The sequence below is a fragment of the Oncorhynchus kisutch genome, linkage group LG21 (genome assembly GCF_002021735.2).
Source record: "Oncorhynchus kisutch isolate 150728-3 linkage group LG21, Okis_V2, whole genome shotgun sequence".
Taxonomy (NCBI): Eukaryota; Metazoa; Chordata; class Actinopteri; order Salmoniformes; family Salmonidae; genus Oncorhynchus; species Oncorhynchus kisutch.
Window position 1 is genome coordinate 8,834,126 of NC_034194.2, and position 22,520 is coordinate 8,856,645.

General features: G+C 41.7%; 1 pseudogene; it reads left to right on the forward strand.

The window, feature by feature from the left end:
* LOC109866168 (nuclear receptor-binding protein-like) overlaps positions 1 to 21,866 on the forward strand; it is a 54,448-nt pseudogene extending 32,582 nt beyond the window's left edge.
* The last annotated feature ends 654 nt before the right edge of the window (positions 21,867 to 22,520 follow it).

The following is a 22,520-nucleotide window of genomic DNA, read 5'->3' on the forward strand; positions in this document are numbered from 1 at the left end:
ACCAATCGGTCTGATCTTGCAGATTTATTTTGGTTTAGGAAAGTATTTTTGAATCATAAAAAGGTTTGGAAGAGCCTTTGCGCACAAAAGGAAAAACGGTGGTTTGATGCATTGTGAAAATGAGTCTTTCTATATTATCAAGCGTTACTAATGATCCTCAGCAACAACCACACATCTGTGATGGCATCTACAGAGGAAGCAAATGAAGGTATACAAAACAATGGGATTACATGGAATGATAATGTAGCCTATACCAACTGAAGAGAACTAATATTAAATTGTCAGTTGAATATCTGTGGTTATTAGGCTTTCTGACAGTCGATACTGATAGTGGCTAATATTTAACAAAGTAGGAGACAGAAATCCAGGGTTACATATAATTAAGACATACAAGATTGCAAGTTTAAATGACGTACAATATAAATTCTGCATAATAGCACAGCATTTCATAAACTTTACCGTGGGGAATGTGGATATGCTTCAGTTTGCTGCCATATGACTGGTTTCACGTTCATCTCCAGCGATTTATAAGGTAAAACAGATCTAAGTCTGATTTATATTTACAATTCCCTTATCCACACGGATTACTCCTTTACCTAGCTCTTATCAAGTTGTAAATTACAGTGCATGGAGAATGGTGTAATTTCTATCGGGAAAAAATAAAGTACATGCTTTTTCCACTTGGAACCATAGGGTCGCTAGACCTTATTCATGGTTTCTTCGCAAGTAAAGATGGTGGAATTAAGGAATATATGGCATATCTGTAGACACACCTTCATTTATTAGATATCCACCCAAAAAGAATAGCGAGTGAATTGCGTGCCATTCAGTTCAAGGTCAGAATAGAGAGAAGTGCATAAAAACTTCCATTCCAATACTTATTTTCCACCATAATTTGCAAATAAATTCATTAAAAATCCTACAATGTGATTTTCTGGATTTTTTTTCTCATTTTGTCTGTCATAGTTGAAGTGTACCTATGATGACAATTACAGGCCTCTCTTTTTAAGTGGGAGAACTTTGGTGGCTGACTAAATACTTTTTTGCCCCACTGTACATGTGAGATGAGTAATGCAAAATATGTCAACATTCTTAAAGTGACCAGTGTTGCATTATTAAAGTGGCCAGTGATTCCAAGTCTGTGTGTGTATATAGGGCAGCAGCCTCTAATGTGCTAGTGATGGCTATTTAACAGAATTTAACAGTCTGATGGCCTTGGGATAGAATATGTTTTTCAATCTCTCGGTCCCATGCACCTGTACTGACCTCACCTTCTGGATGATCAGTGGCTCGGGTAGTTGTTGTCCTTGATCTTTTTGACCTTCTTGTGTCATTGGGTGCTGTATGTGTCCTGGAGGGCAGGTAGTTTGCCCCCAGTGATGTTGGGCAGACTGCACCACCCTCTGGAGACATATTCTATGTGTTATCACAGTCTTTTCCACAAACATTTCGAGGACATGTGGTGGTGATGACGAGGGAATGGTGTATTCCTAGATGTGGCACAATCTTTCGTTTATCTGAAATCTGCATGTGTGGTAAATCCACGTGTCAGCGGGAGCTGAGGGGTGTATATAGTTTAATGTCCAACACACTGAAGACTGTTCTGAAAGCTTCCATGTCCATGTTTAACTTCCTGTTTGCTTTGGGTCTCCTTGTTGTTCTACATGTGCCACCTGGGTGGATGATGTGGAGGACTCTTCAACATAAAGTGGGCTGTTCTGTAGGCCAGGCAGTGCTTTAGCATCAACACAAAACCTATATTTTAAACATCATATATCAACATCTATATTATCATTACATCTAGCCTAAATCAAGTAATGTAACAAAAAATGTTTACTATGGATGAGAATAAAATGATCAGACAAGGAATTTTCGACATTACTAGATCACAAAAACAATACTTTTTCCAATATATAAGATGCACTGAGTGTACAATTAAGTGATTTATGCCTGAGAAGCCGTTGTTTGGAGGATATATTGGCATGTATGTTATATATTGGGGCGGCAGGGTAGCCTAGTGGTTAGAGCGTTGGACTAGTAACCGGAAGTTCAAACCCCCAAGCTGACAAGGTACAAATCTGTCGTTCTGCCCCTGAACAGGCAGTTAACCCACTGTTCCTTGGCCGTCATTGAAAATAAGAATTTGTTCTTAACTGACTTGCCTAGTTAAATAAAGGTAAAATATATTTAAAATAAAAATATCCTCCGAACACCGGCTGAGGGCATTATCACAGGTATCACCACAAGATATAGTCCCGACACATCTAGGGTTGCTAGAGACGCGACCCAGTTCTTCAGTCTTTCTGTTCTGTATCCCACGGACGTAACCCAGTCGTTCTAAATGTTAGCCAACTACGGCTAGCCAACTACAGCTAACTTACGGTCACGTCGAAAAGTGCAGCCAGAATAACAGCAAAGTAGCTGCATTTGCATTTGTTTAAGCCTTTTTCAAGTACCATTTTTTTGGATACATCCATAACTATAAGCTAATGAGGATTAATTTAGCATGGCATAGAAAATGTGCTCACTTGTCAGGCCACTGTTGTAGAGGAATAACAATAGAGTTAGGCAATCAATTCAAACTCAAGCTGGAAAGACTGCAAATTAGCTGCATTTCATTTGACTTTTTTCAATGTACTTTTTTTTGTACATATCCATAAAAATGATGCCAGCTGAATCATGATTTCGACTGGCTGAAAAAACCTGCCTGCCTGGCTCGTCCAGACTCATGACACGTTCATTACTATGGGACAGCAGGATAATTTAAATATTGAAACAATGTTGCAAATGTCAGACAGCAAGGTTTATGCAAATCTCCGCTGTTGAAAACTAAATGCTAGTCTAAAAGAAATTAGATAATGTCTAGATGCTTTTTATTGTGGTGATCAAAGTTTATAAATTGCTTGGCTGAGCTGATGTAACAATGGATGCGCAGTCAACCGGTATACATTGTGGATTATAGACTGGGTGGTTTGAGCCCTGAATGCTGATTGGCTGAAAGCCATGGTACATCAGACCGTATACCATGGGTATGACAAAACATTTATTTTTACTGCTCTAATTACATTGGTAACCAGTTTATATTAGCAATAGGGCACCTCGGGTGTTTGTGGTATATTGCCAATATGCCACGCTAAGGGTTGTATCCAGCAACGCGTTGTGCCTAAAAGCAGCCCTAAGCAGTGATATATTGGCTATATACCACACCCCCTCTGGCTTTATTGCTTAAATAGACCCCAGCTGGAATGTGGTTTTAACCAATCAGCATTCAGGATTAGACCCACCCGTTGTATAAAACATTAAGAACACCTACTCTTTCCATGACAGACTGACCAGATGAAACCTATGACATCTGTTATTTAGTTCAGTCAGTGTGTAGATGAATGGGAGGAGACCAGTTAAGGAAGTATTATTATAAAAAAAAATGCCTTGGGACATGGATTGTGTATGTGTTCAGACAAAATATTTATAGCTGCAATATGTAACTTTTTGGACAACCAACCAAATTCACATAATGTGAGTTATAGATCTGTCATTTTTTCTATGCTCCCGTTCCTAAGTTTTAGCATCTTTTACTTTCAGTTTTGTACACCAGCTTCAAACTGCTGAAAATGCAATTTGTGGTTATGGAACACTATACATGCTTGTTTTGTCACAAACTGAAATTAGGTGAAGGATTAACATTTTAGAAACCAGGAAATGGCAGAGCGATTTCTGCATATTGCAGCTTTAAGTGCTTTCGAACGGGGTATATTAGTAGGTGCCAGGCGCACTGGTTTGAGTGTGTCAAGGCTGCTGGCTTTTTCCCACGTAACAGTTTGCATGTTTGGAGAATGGTCACCACCCAAAGGACATCCAGCCAATTTAGCACAACTGTGGGAGTCAACATAGACCAACATCCCTGTGGAACACTTTCGACATCTTGTAGAATCTATGCCCGAACGAATTGAGGCTGTTCTAAGGGCATAAGGGGATGCAGCTCAATATTAGGAAGGTCTTCCTAATGTTTTGTACACCCAGGTCTATTACAGATTTTTGATTGAAATGTATTGACATTCTCTCTTGTCTATCTTGACCAGAGTATATGAGCAGAGCTGGAGTGGAGTGAGGAGCGGAGCGTGCCCAATTTGAGTAGTTCCAGTAGCCTCACTTCACTTCAGGAGCTCAGGGCATGCCTGGCCCAGCATGCATTTGAAGGCTACTTATGTGCTGCTATAGCCCCTTGTTGTATCTACTGTCATGGAGTTCGCAAAATATTTTCATAAAGAAACTGATAAAACACTCAGGTGAAAAATCAAGGCACCTTACAAAGATGAGGTGGACCTAGCGCAAGAGGGAGTGCGGTGATGTAGTGTCCACAAATAATCATTGTGGAATCTGAAAAGACATGTATCCTGAAAGCATGACGTGTACTATGTGCACATGCTAACAGAAAGGAAGGAGGTGGGTAGCTAGCTACAGTGTCATTGCATCAAAACATAAAAGCATAAACAATCTGTTCTCTTAAGTTCAATTCATTGTTCTTGGACTACCTGGTCAGATGACTCCTTGCTGTTCCCAGTCCACCTGGCCGTGCTGCTGCTCCAGTTTCAACTGTTCTGCTGCGGCTATGGAACCCTGACCTGTTCACTAGACGTTTTACCTGTCCCAGACTTGCTGTTCTCAACCCTCTAGAGACAGGAGCGGTAGAGATACTCTGAAGCCAACTGACATATATTTTATCTTCAAATCAAATTTATTTATATAGCCCTTCGTACATCAGCTGATATCTCAAAGTGCTGTACAGAAACCCAGCCTAAAACCCCAAACAGCAAGCAATGCAGGTGTAGAAGCACGGTGGCTAGGAAAAACTCCCTAGAAAGGCCAATACCTAGGAAGAAACCTAGAGAGGAACCAGGCTATGTGGGGTGGCCAGTCCTCTTCTGGCTGTGCCGGGTGGAGATTATAACAGAACATGGCCAAGATGTTCAAATGTTCATAAATGACCAGCATGGTCGAATAATAATAAGGCAGAACAGTTGAAACTGGAGCAGCAGCACAGTCAGGTGGAAGTTGAAACTGGAGCAGCAGCATGGCCAGGTGGACTGGGGACAGCAAGGAGTCATCATGTCAGGTAGTCCTGGGGCATGGTCCTAGGGCTCAGGTCAGTTGAAACTGGAACAGCAGCATGGTCAGGTGGACTGGGGACAGCAAGGAGTCATCATGTCAGGTAGTCCTGGGGCATGGTCCTAGGGCTCAGGTCCTCCGAGAGAGAGAAAGAGAGAAGGAGAGAATTAGAGAACGCACACTTAGATTCACACAGGACACCGAATAGGACAGGAGAAGTACTCCAGATATAACAAACTGACCCCAGCCCCCCGACACATAAACTACTGCAGCATAAATACTGGAGGCTGAGACATCTTGGCCATGTTCTGTTATAATCTCCACCCGGCACAGCCAGAAGAGGACTGGACACCACTCATAGCCTGGTTCCTCTCTAGGTTTCTTCCTAGGTTATGGCCTTTCTAGGGAGTTTTTCCTAGCCACCATGCTTCTACACCTGCATTGCTTGCTGTTTGGGGTGTTAGGCTGGGTTTCTGTACAGCACTTTGTGACATCAGCTGATGTAAGAAGAGCTTTACAAATACATTTGATTGATAGTGTGTTAGGCTCACACAATGTATTTCTTTGTAGGGTATAGCCTTGAAATATTTGAAATTATAGCCTAAATAATTTTGTTCCTTCTTTCTGACCATACGCTGTGCCTGACAGATAGTGAGTGTAGGTCTACAGTTATCATGTGTTCACCCCCCTTTGATTTTTTTAATTAATCCCCCCCACACACATTTTGTTGCCGTTACAAAGTGGGAGTGAAATAGATTGAATAGTGTTTTTTTGTCATTGATATACATAAAATACTCTGTCAATTTGGCTTAACAAACCACAATTTACATGGATTCACTCTGGGGGAAATAATGCCCCTTCATCTGTACAGTGTGTGTTAGATTTCAAGAACAGACTCAACCACAAAGACATGGGAGAATTCCAAAAGCCTAATAAAGAAGACCATTACAACTGTATTACAGTGCATTCGGGAAAGTATTTTGAGCCCTTCCCTTTTTACAGATTTTGTTACGTTACAGGCTACCCTGCCTGGGGGCAGCAGGATAGCCTAGTGGTTAGAGCATTGGACTAGTAACCGGAAGGTTGCGAGTTCAAACCCCCTGAGCTGACAAGGTACAAATCTGTCATTCTGCCCCTGTGCAGGTAGTTAACCCACTGTTCCTAGGCCGTCATTGAAAATAAGAATTTGTTCTTAACTGACTTGCCTGGTTAAATAAAGGTAATTTTTATTTTTTATTTTTTTAAACAGCCTTATTTTAAAATGTATTTCAAAACAAAAAAATTATCTACACACAACACCCCATAATGACGAAGCGAAACAGCTTTTTAGATACTTTTAGATACTATTCAGACCCTTTGCTATAACACTTGAAATTGAGCTCAGGTGCATCCGGTTTCCATTGATCATCCTTGATGTTTCTACAAATTGATTGGAGTCTACCTGTTGTAAATTCAATTGATTTGACATGATTTGGAAAGGCGAACACACCGGTCTATATATGAGGTCCCACAGTTGACAGTGCATGTCAGAGCAAAGACCAAGCCATGAGGTCGAACGCAATTGTCCATAGAGCTCAGACAGGATTGTGTCGAGGCACAAATCTGGGAAATGGTACTAAAACATTTCTGCAGCATTGAAGGTCCCAAAGAACACAGTGGCCTCCATCATTCTTAATTGTCTGAACTTTTTAACCACCCTACTCTGTTATTGGAGCATCCTCTAATCTACTCTCTCTCATTGCAGTTTGTGCCCTCTGCCTACCTTATAACCTGTGGTGCACCTGTGTTCAGGATCGAGCACCTCTGTTAGGGCAATGCGAGGAGCACGTCCTTGGCGCTGGTGTACAAGATGCAAGTTGTCTGTCCAAACTACAAAGGTCTGAGCTGTGGAGCGGTGAGCTTTACACCACTCCAGCCGATGCTTGACATTGAGCATTTTGATCTTATGTTTGTGCACGGCTGCTCGGCCATGGAAACCCATTTCATGAAGCGCCCGACAATAAGTTAGCTCGAAGTGGCATCTGTCCTTGACATAGTTTGCCCTGTGTTAGCTGCGGCCAGGGAAAAATTGTGTTACCAATCAGGTCCCCGGAGTCTGGAGTTGCCCATCACTGTCCTAGGTATTTATTTTTCTGAGTAGCGTGATACTGGCTTGAAGAAAGATTGCCAGTTGGTTTTAACCTCTAACTGAAAAATATCTTTAATCATTTTTTTTATTTTTATAAAGTGTTGTCTGGTCCATTTGTATTGCTCATGACCCAACTCAAAGGTGGCCTGTCACAAACCCGTGTGTCTTATGTACTGGTTGAGAGATCCCCCCCTCATGTAACAGGAACTGGCGTAGTTGAGCAATTTTAGGTAACTCTAGTCGTCAGGTGTTACACATATCCCACAAGACATGCTACCAGGGGTCTCTTCAGTCCCCAAGTCCAGATCAGAGGCTAAGAAACTAACAGTACTGTATAGAGCCATGACTACATGGAACTCTCCCACCTCAGATAACAATCAAGCTAGCAATAAAATCTGATTGAAACAACCCCTCACGGCACAACGCGGACTGTGACGAGACGAGCACAAAAACACACACGCATGTTCTACTATCCTTGTGGCGACCAAACAATTGATTCCCATTCAAAATCCTATTTTCCCTGAACCTAACCCTTATTCTAAACTTAACCCCTAAGCCTAAAATAGCATTTTTCCTTGTGGGGACAGGTGAAATGTCCCCACTTGTTCAAATGTTCCTTGTTTTACTATCCTTGTGAGGATCCCAGAAGGACAGTAAAACCACACTCATTATTCTTAGAATCTAATGTAGTATCGTAAGCATCTAATGTAATGTATCAATGTAAATGTTTATGTTTTTGTATGATGCAATATTTAATTTCTGGTTGGAGCTAATGGGGATCCTAATAAAATACTAAATACTTATGTTCTGGTTACGTGCTCCCTGTTACATGTAATCCACTACTACCCAACCCTGCTAAGTGTATTGTATTGCCATGAACACTGACTCCACTAAATAGTAGTAGTACACACGATAAGAGTCGTTTTTAAAAACCTCTGTAGTATGTACTATCTATTATGGAAATAGCTTAGCCGATGTCTATTGCTTTGGTTGGGAGAAAAAGGCCACAAAAAACAAGCAAACATTTTTATCTGAATCTAGCCTCTCTGTGAACTCTATGAACACATTCCAGGAAAGCCATTAAGTCATTTATGTCTTCACTGACAAGCCACCGTAAAAACGCAGATTTGTGGAAAATAAATAAGTCATTAGCCCGAAAGGCGCATCATTAGAGCCCCACATGCCGTGACATTACGCAAGTTACAATGCACAGACAATTTTCACATTGAAGCCTAACATTTAGTTGATATACCTAGTTTACTCAGTACGGTATATCTCTCTAGGAGAGATCGCTTGGCCTAGGAGAGTGAAAGTGAAAATGTGAGGTGGTTTGAGGGGAGATGATCGGGCTAATTGATCAAAGAAAGATGGATGATGGAGGATTAGCCTAATGACTATCGTCTTCAGGGTCATGACAGACATACCTTTACAGCTGTGATGTGCTTTCAGTAAAAGAGGTTAACCTGGGATCTTTGTAAGTTTTACAGTTCCAAAATCTATGGCTTTAAACAGAAATCTACAGATTCCAATGTGTTTGTTTACTACCGACTATTTACTACCAACAGTGCCTTCAGAAATTATTGATACCCCTTGACTTATTGCATTACAGCCTGAATTCAAGAATTTATTAAATGCATTTATTTTCTCACCCATCTACACACAATACCGCATAATGACAAAGTGAAAACATATTTTTAGACATTTTTGCAAATGCATGGAAAACATTCTGAAATATCTAATTTACATAAGTATTCACACCCCTGAGTCAACATGTTAGACTCACCTTTGGCAGGGATTACAGCTGAGAGTCTTTCTGGGTAAGTCTAAGGGCTTCGCACACCTGGATTTTACAATATTTGCACAAATTCATCAAACTGTCAAGAGTTGGAGTTGCTAGACAGCCATTTACATCTTGCCACTGATTTAAGAGAACTAGGCCAGTCAGGTACATTAACTGGAAGCAACTCCAATGTATATTTGGCCATGTGTTTCCGGTAATTGTCCTGCTGAAAGGTGAATTCGTCTCCCAGTGTCTGTTGGAAAGCAGACTGAACCAGGTTTTCCTCTAGTATTTTGCCGGTGCGTAGCTTAATTCCGTTTCTTTTTATCCCAAAAAAGAATCCTAGTCCTTGCCAATGACAAGCATACCCATAACATGATGCAGGCACCACAATGCTTAAAAATATGAAGAGTGGTGCATAGCGATGTGTTGGAATTGCTCCATAAGGCTTTGTATTCAGAACATAAGGTACATTTCTTGGCTCAACATGTATTTTTTAGCAGTTTTACTTTAGTGTTTTATGTTATTGACCGTTTTATTCTGTACAGGCTTCCTTCCTTTCACCCTGTCATTTAGGTTAGCATTGCGGACTGAGGGACATTACAGGTATGTGTGGGGTACAGAGATTTAGTCATGCAAAAAAATCATGTTAAACACACCTCTATGAAGAGGGAACGCAACACCCTGCTACAACTCAACGTGAACTGAAAGAGGTATGGACCTTAGGTGTGAGTAAGGATGACAAAGGATGACAAAAGGCTGAGATTTACCGCTTACTAGGAACGGTAATATGGGGAAAAGGGGCTGGTCGGAACCAAACCTAACCACTACTTACCTAATTTAGCACCACCTGGTGCACTAACCAAAATACAGGGGGTGGTCCGCCCAGGTCTTCCCTAGTGTGCCTAGACAGTGAATATACTACGGGTATATGTATGCCTGTGGGCCTCTTGCCTAAGCACTCCCTAGGTGCCTTCCCCTTCCCCCCTGGGAACAAATTAAACAGAATATTAAACAATCCACTTCACAAAAAAACAGAGAAAAAACTAACTCAGGCCATTAAAGAAGCTCTGACAAAGCAACAAACAGAACATACCAAAGCTGCTACCAACAACAACTAACATGGTACATACCAACGACCAACATGCTATACCCCTCAGCCATCAACCTCCTCTCTCAGCAATGATCTATATCACAATCAATCTCTCCCCTGATCAACAGAACATTGGCTTTTATAGCTTCAGAAGGCATTGGAAATTGGAGACAGCTGCGTCCTGACGAGGGGGCGGGGTCAGCTCTCCAATTAATCGTGGAGTCGATTATACCAACTACAACACAGAAACTGGGGAACGTAAAACACAATTATTGCACACAAAGTGAGTCCATGTGTTTGTTTTCTGGGGGATTCGTGTGCTGAGCGTTGCGTGGTGGTGCCCGAGGCCCTTAGTACAAACAAGAGATCCCGTTGCAGTGATGGAAAAAGACCAGGCCATCTTGCCCCTCTTTACTCAAGGCAGTGTGACGCATCCCACCGATGCCTTCTTTAGGAGGGCGGGAGGTTATGGTGCTCTCGCCTATAACGGTCTACATTCCACACTCCTTCCCACAGAAACCTCTGCCTGACATTGTTTCTTTAGCTCCTCCCGGAGAGCATAACCCCTATGTCTGTTTTTGAGTAATCCTGTGTGATTCATGAACCCCATGTTTGGTGGAGTGAGAATGGACAGGAGGAGTGATTCACAAGTTGCACACCCCACCCTACTCCGCAGAGCATTGTGCTTTAGCTAGTGGAGATTCTATAGACTCTAGTGGTGTGTTGGGAGACTAATGACATAAGGCAGGGCTCCAGACAGAGTTAAACATTTAATTGGTCGCACTGGTGCAAGCTGCACAATTATACCTGGTCACCTCAAACAAAACGTCCTATTTGTTGGGCCGATAAAACCGTGAATTTGTTCAACATCCTCATTATTCCTGTAATAAAAGTGTCTGCCCTGGCACTGTGCCTGCCTGTTTCGCTGGGGCCGACTTCTGTAATGAGCTAGCCTCTCAGAGTGCATCTTAACTGAAGGTGGGCGATAAAACTATGGAAAGCCATTCAACTCAAATGGAAGATGAGCAAAGTGGGCAGGGGACCATTGGGTGATGTAAGCATTGGCGAGGGACGTGAACAGGGCGGGACCAATGTTTTTTTTAGGACATTACATTTGCCGTTAGATTAATACATGGCTACTAGCAGTAAGTGTTATATTTAGAGTTAGCAATCTAGCTAATGTGTTTTGAGTTTCCACTTCCTCAGGTGATGAATTAGCACCAATTGAACTAGGCATACAGTGGCTTGCGAAAGTATTCACCCCCCCTTGGCATTTTTCCTATTTTGTTGCCTTTACAATCTGTAATTAAAATAGATTTTTGGGGGTTTGTATCATTTGATTTACACAACATGCCTACCACTTTGAAGATGCAAAATATTTATTGTGAAACAAACAAAGAAATAAGACAAAAAAACTGAAAACTTGAGCGTGCATAACTATTCACCCCCCAAAGTCAATACTTTTTAGAGCCACCTTTTGCAACAATTATAGCTGCATGTCTCTTGGGGTATGTCTCTATACACTTGGCTCGTCTAGCCACTGGGATTGTTACCCATTCTTCAAAGCAAAACTGCTCCAGCTCCTTCAAGTTGGATGGGTTCCGCTGGTGTACAGCAATCTTTAAGTCATACCACAGATTCTCAATTGGATTGAGGTCTGGGCTTTGACTAGGCCATTCCAAGACATTAAATGTTTCCCCTTAAACCACTCGAGTGTTGCTTTAGCCGTATGCTTAGGGTCATTGTCCTGCTGGAAGGTGAACCTCGGTCCCAGTCTAAAATCTCTGGAAGAGTGAAACAGGTTTCCCTCAAGAATTTCCATGTATTTAGCACCATCCATCATTCCTTCAATTCTGACCAGTTTCCCAGTCCCTGTTGGTGAAAAACATCCCTACAGCATTATGCTGCCACTACCATGCTTCATTGTGGGGTTGGTGTTCTCGGGGTGATGAGAGGTGTTGGGTTTGCGCCAGACATAGCGTTTTCCTTGATGGCCAAAAAGCTCAATTTTAGGGTCATCTGACCAGAGTACCTTCTTCCATATGTTTGAGGAGTCTCCCACATGCCTATTGGCGAAAACCAAACTTGTTTGCTTATTTTTTTCTTTAAGCAATGGCTTTTTTTCTGGCCACTCCGTAAATCCCAGCTCTGTGGAGTGTACTGCTTAAAGTGGTCCTATGGACAGGTACTCCAATCTCCGCTGTGGAGCTTCGCAGCTCCTTCAGGGTTATCTTTGGTCTCTTTGTTGCCTCTCTGATTAATACCCTCCTTGCCTGGTCGGTGCATTTTGGTGGGCGACCCTCTCTTGGCAGGTTTGTTGTGGAGCCATATTCTTTCCATTTTTGAATAATGGATTTAATGATGCTCCGTGGGATGTTGAAAGTTTTGGATATTTTTTTATAACACAATCCTGATCTTTACTTCTCCACAACTTTGTAGCTGACCTGTTTGGAGAGCTCCTTGGTCTTCATGGTGCCGCTTGCTTGGTGGTGCCGCTTGCTTAGTGGTGTTGCAGACTCTGGGGCCTTTCAGAACAGGTGTATACAGTGGGGCAAAAAAGTATTTAGTCAGCCACCAATTGTGCAAGTTCTCCCACTTAAAAAGATGAGAGAGGTCTGTAATTTATATCATAGGTACACTTCAACTATGACAGACAAAATGAGAAAATAAAATCCAGAAAATCACATTGTAGGATTTTTAATGAATTTATTTGCAAATGATGGTGGAAAATAAGTATTGCATAGTACATATGCACGCACCACTTTTCCGTTTAGTATTTTCTTTAAATTTTTTGAAACAAGTTATTTTTTTCATTTAACTTCACCAATTTGGACTATTTTGTGTATGTCCAAATACAAATCTATTTAAATTACAGGTTGTAATGCAACAAAATAGGAAAACGCCAAGGGGGATGAATACTTTCGCAAGGCACTGTACACTGTATATAATATTACTGCAATTAAAGATGAAAGCAAATTAATGTGTATAAAAAAACACACCTGGAGCCCTATTTTGACAGTAAAATTCAAAAATAGCCTCATTGTCAACCCCAAATCATGACAATCACTGGATTAGCTTTTTTTTTTTTTTTAATTTATTTCACCTTTATTTAACCAGGTAGGCTAGTTGAGAACAAGTTCTCATTTGCAACTGCGACCTGGCCAAGATAAAGCATAGCAGTGTGAGCATACAACAAAGAGTTACACATGGAGTAAACAATTAACAAGTCAATAACACAGTAGAAAACAAAGGGGGGGTCTATATACAATGTGTGCAAAAGGCATGAGGAGGTAGGCAAATAATTACAATTTTGCAGATTAACACTGGAGTGATAAAAGATCAGATGGTCATGTACAGGTAGAGATATTGGTGTGCAGAAGAGCAGAAAAGTAAATAAATAAAAACAGTATGGGGATGAGGTAGGTGAAAAGGGTGGGCTATTTACCAATAGACTATGTACAGCTGCAGCGATCGGTTAGCTGCTCAGATAGCTGATGTTTGAAGTTGGTGAGGGAGATTAAAAGTCTCCAACTTCAGCGATTTTTGCAATTCGTTCCAGTCACAGGCAGCAGAGTACTGGAACGAAAGGCGGCCAAATGAGGTGTTGGCTTTAGGGATGATCAGTGAGATACACCTGCTGGAGCGCGTGCTACGGATGGGTGTTGCCATCGTGACCAGTGAGCTGAGATAAGGCGGAGCTTTACCTAGCATAGACTTGTAGATGACCTGGAGCCAGTGGGTCTGGCGACGAATATGTAGCGAGGGCCAGCCGACTAGAGCATACAAGTCGCAGTGGTGGGTGGTATAAGGTGCTTTAGTGACAAAACGGATGGCACTGTGATAGACTGCATCCAGTTTGCTGAGTAGAGTGTTGGAAGCCATTTTGTAGATGACATCGCCGAAGTCGAGGATCGGTAGGATAGTCAGTTTTACTAGGGTAAGCTTGGCGGCTTGAGTGAAGGAGGCTTTGTTGCGGAATAGAAAGCCGACTCTTGATTTGATTTTCGATTGGAGATGTTTGATATGAGTCTGGAAGGAGAGTTTGCAGTCTAGCCAGACACCTAGGTACTTATAGACGTCCACATATTCTAGGTCGGAACCATCCAGGGTGGTGATGCTAGTCGGGCATGCGGGTGCAGGCAGCGACCGGTTGAAAAGCATGCATTTGGTTTTACTAGCGTTTAAGAGCAGTTGGAGGCCACGGAAGGAGTGTTGTATGGCATTGAAGCTTGTTTGGAGGTTAGATAGCACAGTTGCATATAAAAATATGTTGAATCATGCATTCCTGTTTAGACATGTTAGCTGTAACAACGTATCTATTGAATACCACCTCAGTATTATAATACACTTCGTAAGAAAGCATTGTGAATTACTTTATAATGTCTTCATAAGATGATGACTCAAATGTATTATATTGTGTGGTGCTGCATATATAACATTTTTGGGTGCCACCGAATCATGGGCTGGTACCACCAACTAAAAAAGTTAGTGGCACCATGCCACCAGGGGAAAACATTCGTCTGGAGTCCTGTAGAGAAATTGCAAAAAAGGCTAATCTAGATTAGCATTGGAGTGGAGCTGCAGGGGTCTATGTTGTGCATCAGCAAAATATTACGACTACTGGTGCTACTTTTATATTGTCGTTGAATTAAGAACATGTCTACTACTTCTGCTGCTTCTCATATAATTGTTGACTCTAGCACCATAGAATTACTACATGACCTAAAGACTCTTACAATTACTCCCAATACTATTACCACTATATACATGTACCATACTGTGGATATAACTGTTATTAGCATTTGACTGAAGAGTGGAGTGGAGAACTGTGCAGCCCCCTTAACAAGCACACTGCACATTTTTAAATAATAGTCTTATGTAGCTTCATGTTGGAGTTAAAGCCTAGTGGCTGGGGCTACCAGTGTGAAAGAAGTGTGAAAGAAGAAGGAGCATGTCATGAAGATGGCCCATATTGCTGCTGCCATAGGGCTGAGAAGACAATGGACAGATAGAAAGGGTTTTATGATTTAGAAACTTCAGAGGATGGACATTTAAAACGGAATATATGCTTGACGTTCCACATTATCAACGATATACTTAACCATGTTAAGTTAACATTTACAATGACCTGGGTTAATTTTTCACCCTTATCCCTTTGTACCTATTAGAGATGGAGGGAGAGAGACATGTAGGTTCAAGATTATTTTGCTACCAATTAGTTACCTCTTGCAATGTCTCTTATGGCCATACATACATTTATGCAGTGTGAGTATTGAGAGGCCATAGGCATATGACATCTCCTCGGCATATGACAAATATATCACTTTGAGCTCTGCTCTGCACTGTATCTGAAGCAGGTCTATAAGGGGAACGGCTTCGACCCAGTCCCTGAGAGCAACCCCAAGTCTATCCATCACAAACCAGGCCTTCTCTTGCACGCTCAGCATGCTGATGATGCTTCACAGAGTTACCTTACCATCAACAGGACCAGTGCTAAACCCTTTCAGCTGAGATATGACCAAGGACTACAACTATATGACTACGCCCGAAAATGAACGTGTATGGTAGGCTTATATGTGGGCTTGAAGGTATGTCGATGCCTTTCTGTTTCACTTGGTTTCCTTCTGTAGAAATTAGGCCACTTTGCAATGACGTGCTGTATAATGTATGATTTTGGGATGCTGTCCATAGTTTGATAGTGGTGAAGGCTGTACTCCAGACGCATGGAGTACGTACATTTTGTTCAAAAGAGTGATTGTAAAGCATACAGGTATAAATGTGTGGTATTTCGAGGGGAAAATAGGTTATATCATTTGATAGGTTATATCATGATAGGTTATATCATTATCATCTTGCCTCTTCAATGAACTCCTAAACCCCAGAAAATTCCTTGCATTGTTTGAGGGGCCATGTTTTTTCCTAGAAAGACTACAAGGAGTCCCGCATAACCTGTGGAGGATAGTAATATCCCGGGCCCAGCACGCTTTCCTCAGAATGCCTGTGATGGAACAAGAGAGTGGCGTGCACTGCGGAAGTGATGCGGAGGACATACTGGCGTGCCTCGGAGCGTAAAGATTCCCCCTGCCCTCCACTCACTGTCCACGCACACACAAGACCCCACCCCCGTTAAAGGTGACGCCAGCCCTAGTTTCCTGTGGCCCAGGCTGGAGCGGAGCAGTAGAAAACCTGATATGGGTCTAGGAGGAAGGCCTATGCAGAAGGGGCAATCATCATGTTTGATGTTGGTAATCAAGAACAATCGAAAGCCAGCATCTTGTTTATATAGCAGCGGACATACACGCTATTTACAGTGCCTTGCGAAAGTATTCGGCCCCCTTGAACTTTGCGACCTTTTGCCACATTTCAGGCTTCAAACATAAAGATATAAAACTGTATTTTTTTGTGAAGAATCAACAACAAGTGGGACACAATCATGAAGTGGAACGACATTTATTGGATATTTCAAACTTTTTTAACAAATCAAAAACTGAAAAATTGGGCGTGCAAAATTATTCAGCCCCTTAAGTTAATACTTTGTAGCGCCACCTTTTGCTGCGATTACAGCTGTAAGTCACTTGGGGTATGTCTCTATCAGTTTTGCTCATCGAGAGACTGAATTCTTTTCCCATTCCTCCTTGCAAAACAGCTCGAGCTAAGTGAGGTTGGATGGAGAGCATTTGTGAACAGCAGTTTTCAGTTCTTTCCACAAGATTCTCGATTGGATTCAGGTCTGGACTTTGACTTGGCCATTCTAACACCTGGATATGTTTATTTTTGAACCATTCCATTGTAGATTTTGCTTTATGTTTTTGATCATTGTCTTGTTGGAAGACAAATCTCCTTCCCAGTCTCAGGTCTTTTGCAGACTCCATCAGGTTTTCTTCCAGAATGGTCCTGTATTTGGCTCCATCCATCTTCCCATCAATTTTAACCATCTTCCCTGTCCCTGCTGAAGAAAAGCAGGCCCAAACCATGATGCTGCCACCACCATGTTTGACAGTGGGGACGGTGTGGTCAGGGTGATGAGCTGTGTTGCTTTTACGCCAAACATAACGTTTTGCATTATTGCCAAAAAGTTCAATTTTGGTTTCATCTGACCAGAGCTCCTTCTTCCACATGTTTGGTGTGTCTCCCAGGTGGCCTGTGGCAAACTTTAAACAACACTTTTTATGGATATCTTTAAGAAATGGCTTTCTTCTTGCCACTCTTCCATAAAGGCCAGATTTGTGCAATATACGACTGATTGTTGTCCTATGGACAGAGTCTCCCACCTCAGCTGTAGATCTCTGCAGTTCATCCAGAGTGATCATGGGCCTCTTGGCTGCATCTCTGATCAGTCTTCTCCTTGTATGAGCTGAAAGTTTAGAGGGACGGCCAGGTCTTGGTAGATTTGCAGTGGTCTGATACTCCTTCCATTTCAATATTATCGCTTGCACAGTGCTCCTTGGGATGTTTAAAGCTTGGGAAATCTTTTTGTATCCAAATCCGGCTTTAAACTTCTTCACAACAGTATCTCGGATCTGCCTGGTGTGTTCCTTGTTCTTCATGATGCTCTCTGCGCTTTTAACGGACCTCTGAGACTATCACAGTGCAGGTGCATTTATACGGAGACTTGATTACACACAGGTGGATTGCATTTATCATCATTAGTCATTTAGGTCAACATTGGATCATTCAGAGATGAGTTTGCTGCACTGAAGTAGGGCTGAATAATTTTGCACGCCCAATTTTTCAGTTTTTGATTTGTTAAAAAAGTTTGAAATATCCAATAAATGTCGTTCCACTTCATGATTGTGTCCCACTTGTTGTTGATTCTTCACAAAAAAATACAGTTTTATATCTTTATGTTTGAAGCCTGAAATGTGGCAAAAGGTCGCAAAGTTCAAGGGGGCCGAATACTTTCGCAAGGCACTGTAAGTGAGGTATACATGCAATTTGCTACTATATAACATCCTATAGTGTTTGGCCCTGTCCGGGGGTGTCCTCGGATGGGGCCACAGTGTCTCCTGACCCCTCCTGTCTCAGCCTCCAGTATTTATGCTGCAGTAGTTTATGTGTCGGGGGGCTGGGGTCAGTTTGTTATATCTGGAGTACTTCTCCTGTCCTATTCGGTGTCCTGTGTGAATCTAAGTGTGCGTTCTCTAATTCTCTCCTTCTCTCTTTCTTTCTCTCTCTCGGAGGACCTGAGCCCTAGGACCATGCCCCAGGACTACCTGACATGATGACTCCTTGCTGTCCCCAGTCCACCTGGCCATGCTGCTGTTCCAGTTTCAACTGACCTGAGCCCTAGGACCATGCCCCAGGACTACCTGACATGATGACTCCTTGCTGTCCCCAGTCTACCTGGCCATGCTGCTGCTCCAGTTTCAACTTCCACCTGACTGTGCTGCTGCTCTAGTTTCAACTGTTCTGCCTTATTATTATTCGACCATGCTGGTCATTTATGAACATTGAACATCTTGACCATGTTCTGTTATAATCTCCACCCGGCACAGCCAGAAGAGGACTGGCCACCCCACATAGCCTGGTTCCTCTCTAGGTTTCTTCCTAGGTATTGGCCTTTCTAGGGAGTTTTTCCTAGCCACCGTGCTTCTCCACCTGCATTGCTTGCTGTTTGGGGTTTTAGGCTGGGTTTCTGTACAGCACTTTGAGATATCAGCTGATGTACGAAGGGCTATATAAATAAATTTGATTTGATTTGATTTGATATAGTGCACAATAGAATGTGACTCCACAGCACTTCGTCGGCAAGAATACCCCAGGCAGCTGGAGGGAATTTGAGCACATCTGACCCAAGTCACGTACAATATTAAACCATTATCCCAAGACAATATTCCAGCAATGGCAGTTCTTACATGGTAATACAGTACCAGTATATCCAGGGCCAGATGAATGCAGGGGCTTAACTGAAGCCCCTGGGCCCAGGCACATGGTGGGACCAAGGAGGCAGTAAAAAATACAAATAAAATTATTAAGGAAATATATACTGTATATATTATACATGTAGTCTATATCTATATATACACAGTGGGAAGAAATAGTGTGTGAACCCTTTAGAATTACCTGGATTTCTGCATAAATTGGTCATAAACATTTGATCTGATCTTTATCTTGATAACAACTATAGACAAACACAGTCTGCTTAAATTAATAACACACAAACAATTATAATGTTTCATGTCTTTATTGAACACACTGTGTAAACATTCAAAGTGCAGGCTGGAAAAAGTATGTGAACCCTTGGATTTAATAACAGGATGACCCTCCTTTGGCAGCAATAACCTCAAACAAATGTTTTCTGTAGTTGCGGATCAGACCTGCACAACGGTCAGGAGGAATTTTGAACCATTCCTCTTAAACAACTGTTTCAGTTAAGCAATATTCTTGGGATCCCATTCTTCTTGTTACTTTGAAGTGTGCACTTGAACAGTAGTAAACTACAATATTTGTTTTCAGCTCTTTGCGTAGCACATTCTAAGACTACCTACTCAGCACAGACGTCAGTTTAACGTATAGTTATGATTTACATTTGGCTGAGGTGTCAACTAACATAAATCCAATTTGAAATCCAAGATGACCATGTTCATGTTACCATGTCATTGGATTTAGGTTAAAAGTTGGGTAAAAAAAAAAAAAAAAAATCCCCTATGTTGATTACTTTTTAGAAATCCAAATCAGTTTTCCACCTTGATTTAATGTCATCACATATACTTTACTTGGTTGAAATGACTTGGAAACAATGTCGATTCAACCAGTTTGTGCCCAGTGGGTAGTGTGTGTTTGAGTTGATGTTCATCCTTGCTTTATCACTTTTTATTTCAGCTAAGAATGATCTCTTATACATCCACCTCGTTAAATGTTGCTTGCTCTTTATTCTAATATTTGACTGTGAGATAAAACATTCACTCCATCAAACAGAAACAAATTTAATCCCACTGGGCACACACTGGTTGAATAAAAGTTGTTGAAATGACGTTGAACCCGTGTGGAATAGACGTTGAATTAACTTCTGTGCCCAGTGGGAAATTATTCTTGGATCAAAGACCATAGTGGCTTTCACAACAGCTTCCTCTGTTGTGGATCCTGATGCCGAGACGCCTCTTAAACAGAAGCCTCCCTGCAGCGATGTTCTAGTTGCTTTAACTAATGCAGGCTTCTTTAAATGAGGCCTAATTGAGGGTTCTTCACTCCACCCTTTCCTCATGCGGCTCCATGCAGCAATCAATCTGCGGCCTTGCTGCCTTATCGGCACATCTTAATAAAAACTATAAACGATTGGGCCGCAACCCAGGAATTCCCATAGAAATCGGAAAGCCAGGGAGAGAAAAAAACAACAAGGGAAAAAAACATCCTGACTTGAACGACATGGGGAGTGGGCTTTTAATGCACAGGATGTAGAGAGATTTGTTCGAGTAGCATGTCGGTAGTGGAGCAGTATGGTAATCACCATATTTAAGGGAGAAAATGTTTGTGTCAATGTCATAATTAATGGGCCGTGTTAAACCTCCAACGAAAGTATGTACAGTACAACAATGTTGTCTTACACTTTGGAGTTTGGGTTGGCCTGTGAATAAAGTAGGTTAATTCCCTGCTGAATGCAGAAATTGCGGAAAACATACCATTTTTTATAGATTGTCAGACATAAATCATTTGTTTAAATGTTTTTCCAGATGTAAGTGATTAGGCGGTATGCTAATTGCTAAATAAGGCAGCACTCGGATGTACAGTATACATATGGGCCCTCTGTGATCTCTTGGATAAGGATGGAGGCCCATAATGCTCTCTGCTTTGCTTCAAATCTTCTCACCGAAATCTCAGGACTGTCAAAATGGCTCTAGCCTTGCATACTAAGCTGCTGAGAAAAATCTTTGCATCAGTCTGAACAATGGAAATTAATGGAAATGTCCAACTCAAAGTCAAGAGAAAGTTGGGAAGTGTTGTTGTCTCATTATTATACCAACACATATACCCTCATCTAATGAAACGTAATTACAGTAGAAATTATATGAATATTGTATTTTGTATGCATTGTATTGGTTTTCATCAGCAGTTGAATAGGATTTGTTAAAAACTGTCTGGAGGACAAGGAGGAGCCAGAGGTAATACATTACTGTTGCCATTCAATACAAACCTCAAATTCAGACAAAATATTTCAGTAAATTAAGTGGTTATTCTTACTGCATGCGAAGGTTGCTAATGAGAATTAAATGGCAGTTAGCCTAGGTTTGCTATGAGAAAATGTCAGGTAGCTTTACTGAAAAACAATGGGAAGACCTTCCACATACCATAATGTATATCTGGTGACAGAACCATCAATTATGACAATGTAATGTTATCCCCCCCCAAAAAAACATGTTTACAAAGTTCAGTAGACTATGATGCAGGGAGGAGTGGAATCATTTTCCCACAATGCAAAACTCAAAGTGTTATGTAGTTTCAAATCTATTCTGGAAATGATAGAGTAAACGTTTAAATACATGTTTATTGTCTACCACAGTGTGAATCAATTTATAGAGATCTGTCTGTGTTGTCTTGCCAACTCCAATGGTCATTGTCAGGAGTTGGCAAGACAGCACAACCATATCTGGGACCATGCTATCAATTTCTGCTCTGATGTCCAGAGTGTGATAATCCTTGAGCTGATCGTATGCTCTTCCATAGAGGGGCCCACCCTGCATACGCTCTCTCACATCAAAGACCACGGTTCCCAGAATGCAGTGCTTGCCATGCCACCGAGATACGACAGCATGAGTGATTGACCTGTGCTTGACCAAGCCATTCCTGAGTGAAGTGTATGGATTTAGTTCCTGGGCCAGAAAGAAACAGTGTAATGGCAAACAGATTTATAGGTATGAAAAAAGGAATGCTGACCCCCCCCCCTAATTTTTTCCATATGACTGTCAGGCCTGGTGAGCGACTGTGTCAGATTACCCAGAGAGCCTCAGATAAGACGATGTAAAGACTCAGTGGGGCTTATTCATTATTGCGGGGGGGGGGGGGTCATAGCGCTGCAGCGAGAGAAAATTACATGCTCTCATGCGATATCTGGAATGACATTAGGCATCTCTCATGTGTCCACATATCGGGCCTGACATGTTTACGAATTTACCCCTTCATGCACTTTCCAGATGTTTTTGTGGACATAACAATTTGCACTCACTCGCAGAATCTGAATGCTGTGTTTGCATGAGAAACTAATGTTGTCGAGAAATGTGCCTTTACACTTGAGCCATCAATAGGCCTATTCCTCACATGTAAGTAGAGAAACAGGTCTCCGACAACAACACGAGAGGGTCTAGGCTTTTAATGTATGGTTGAGTAATGAAGGCAATGAAATTATTCTGATCATAAAGATAAAGAACTTGACAATGTGTTGACACGTGACTTGTTCATCAGAGTGACATACATACATA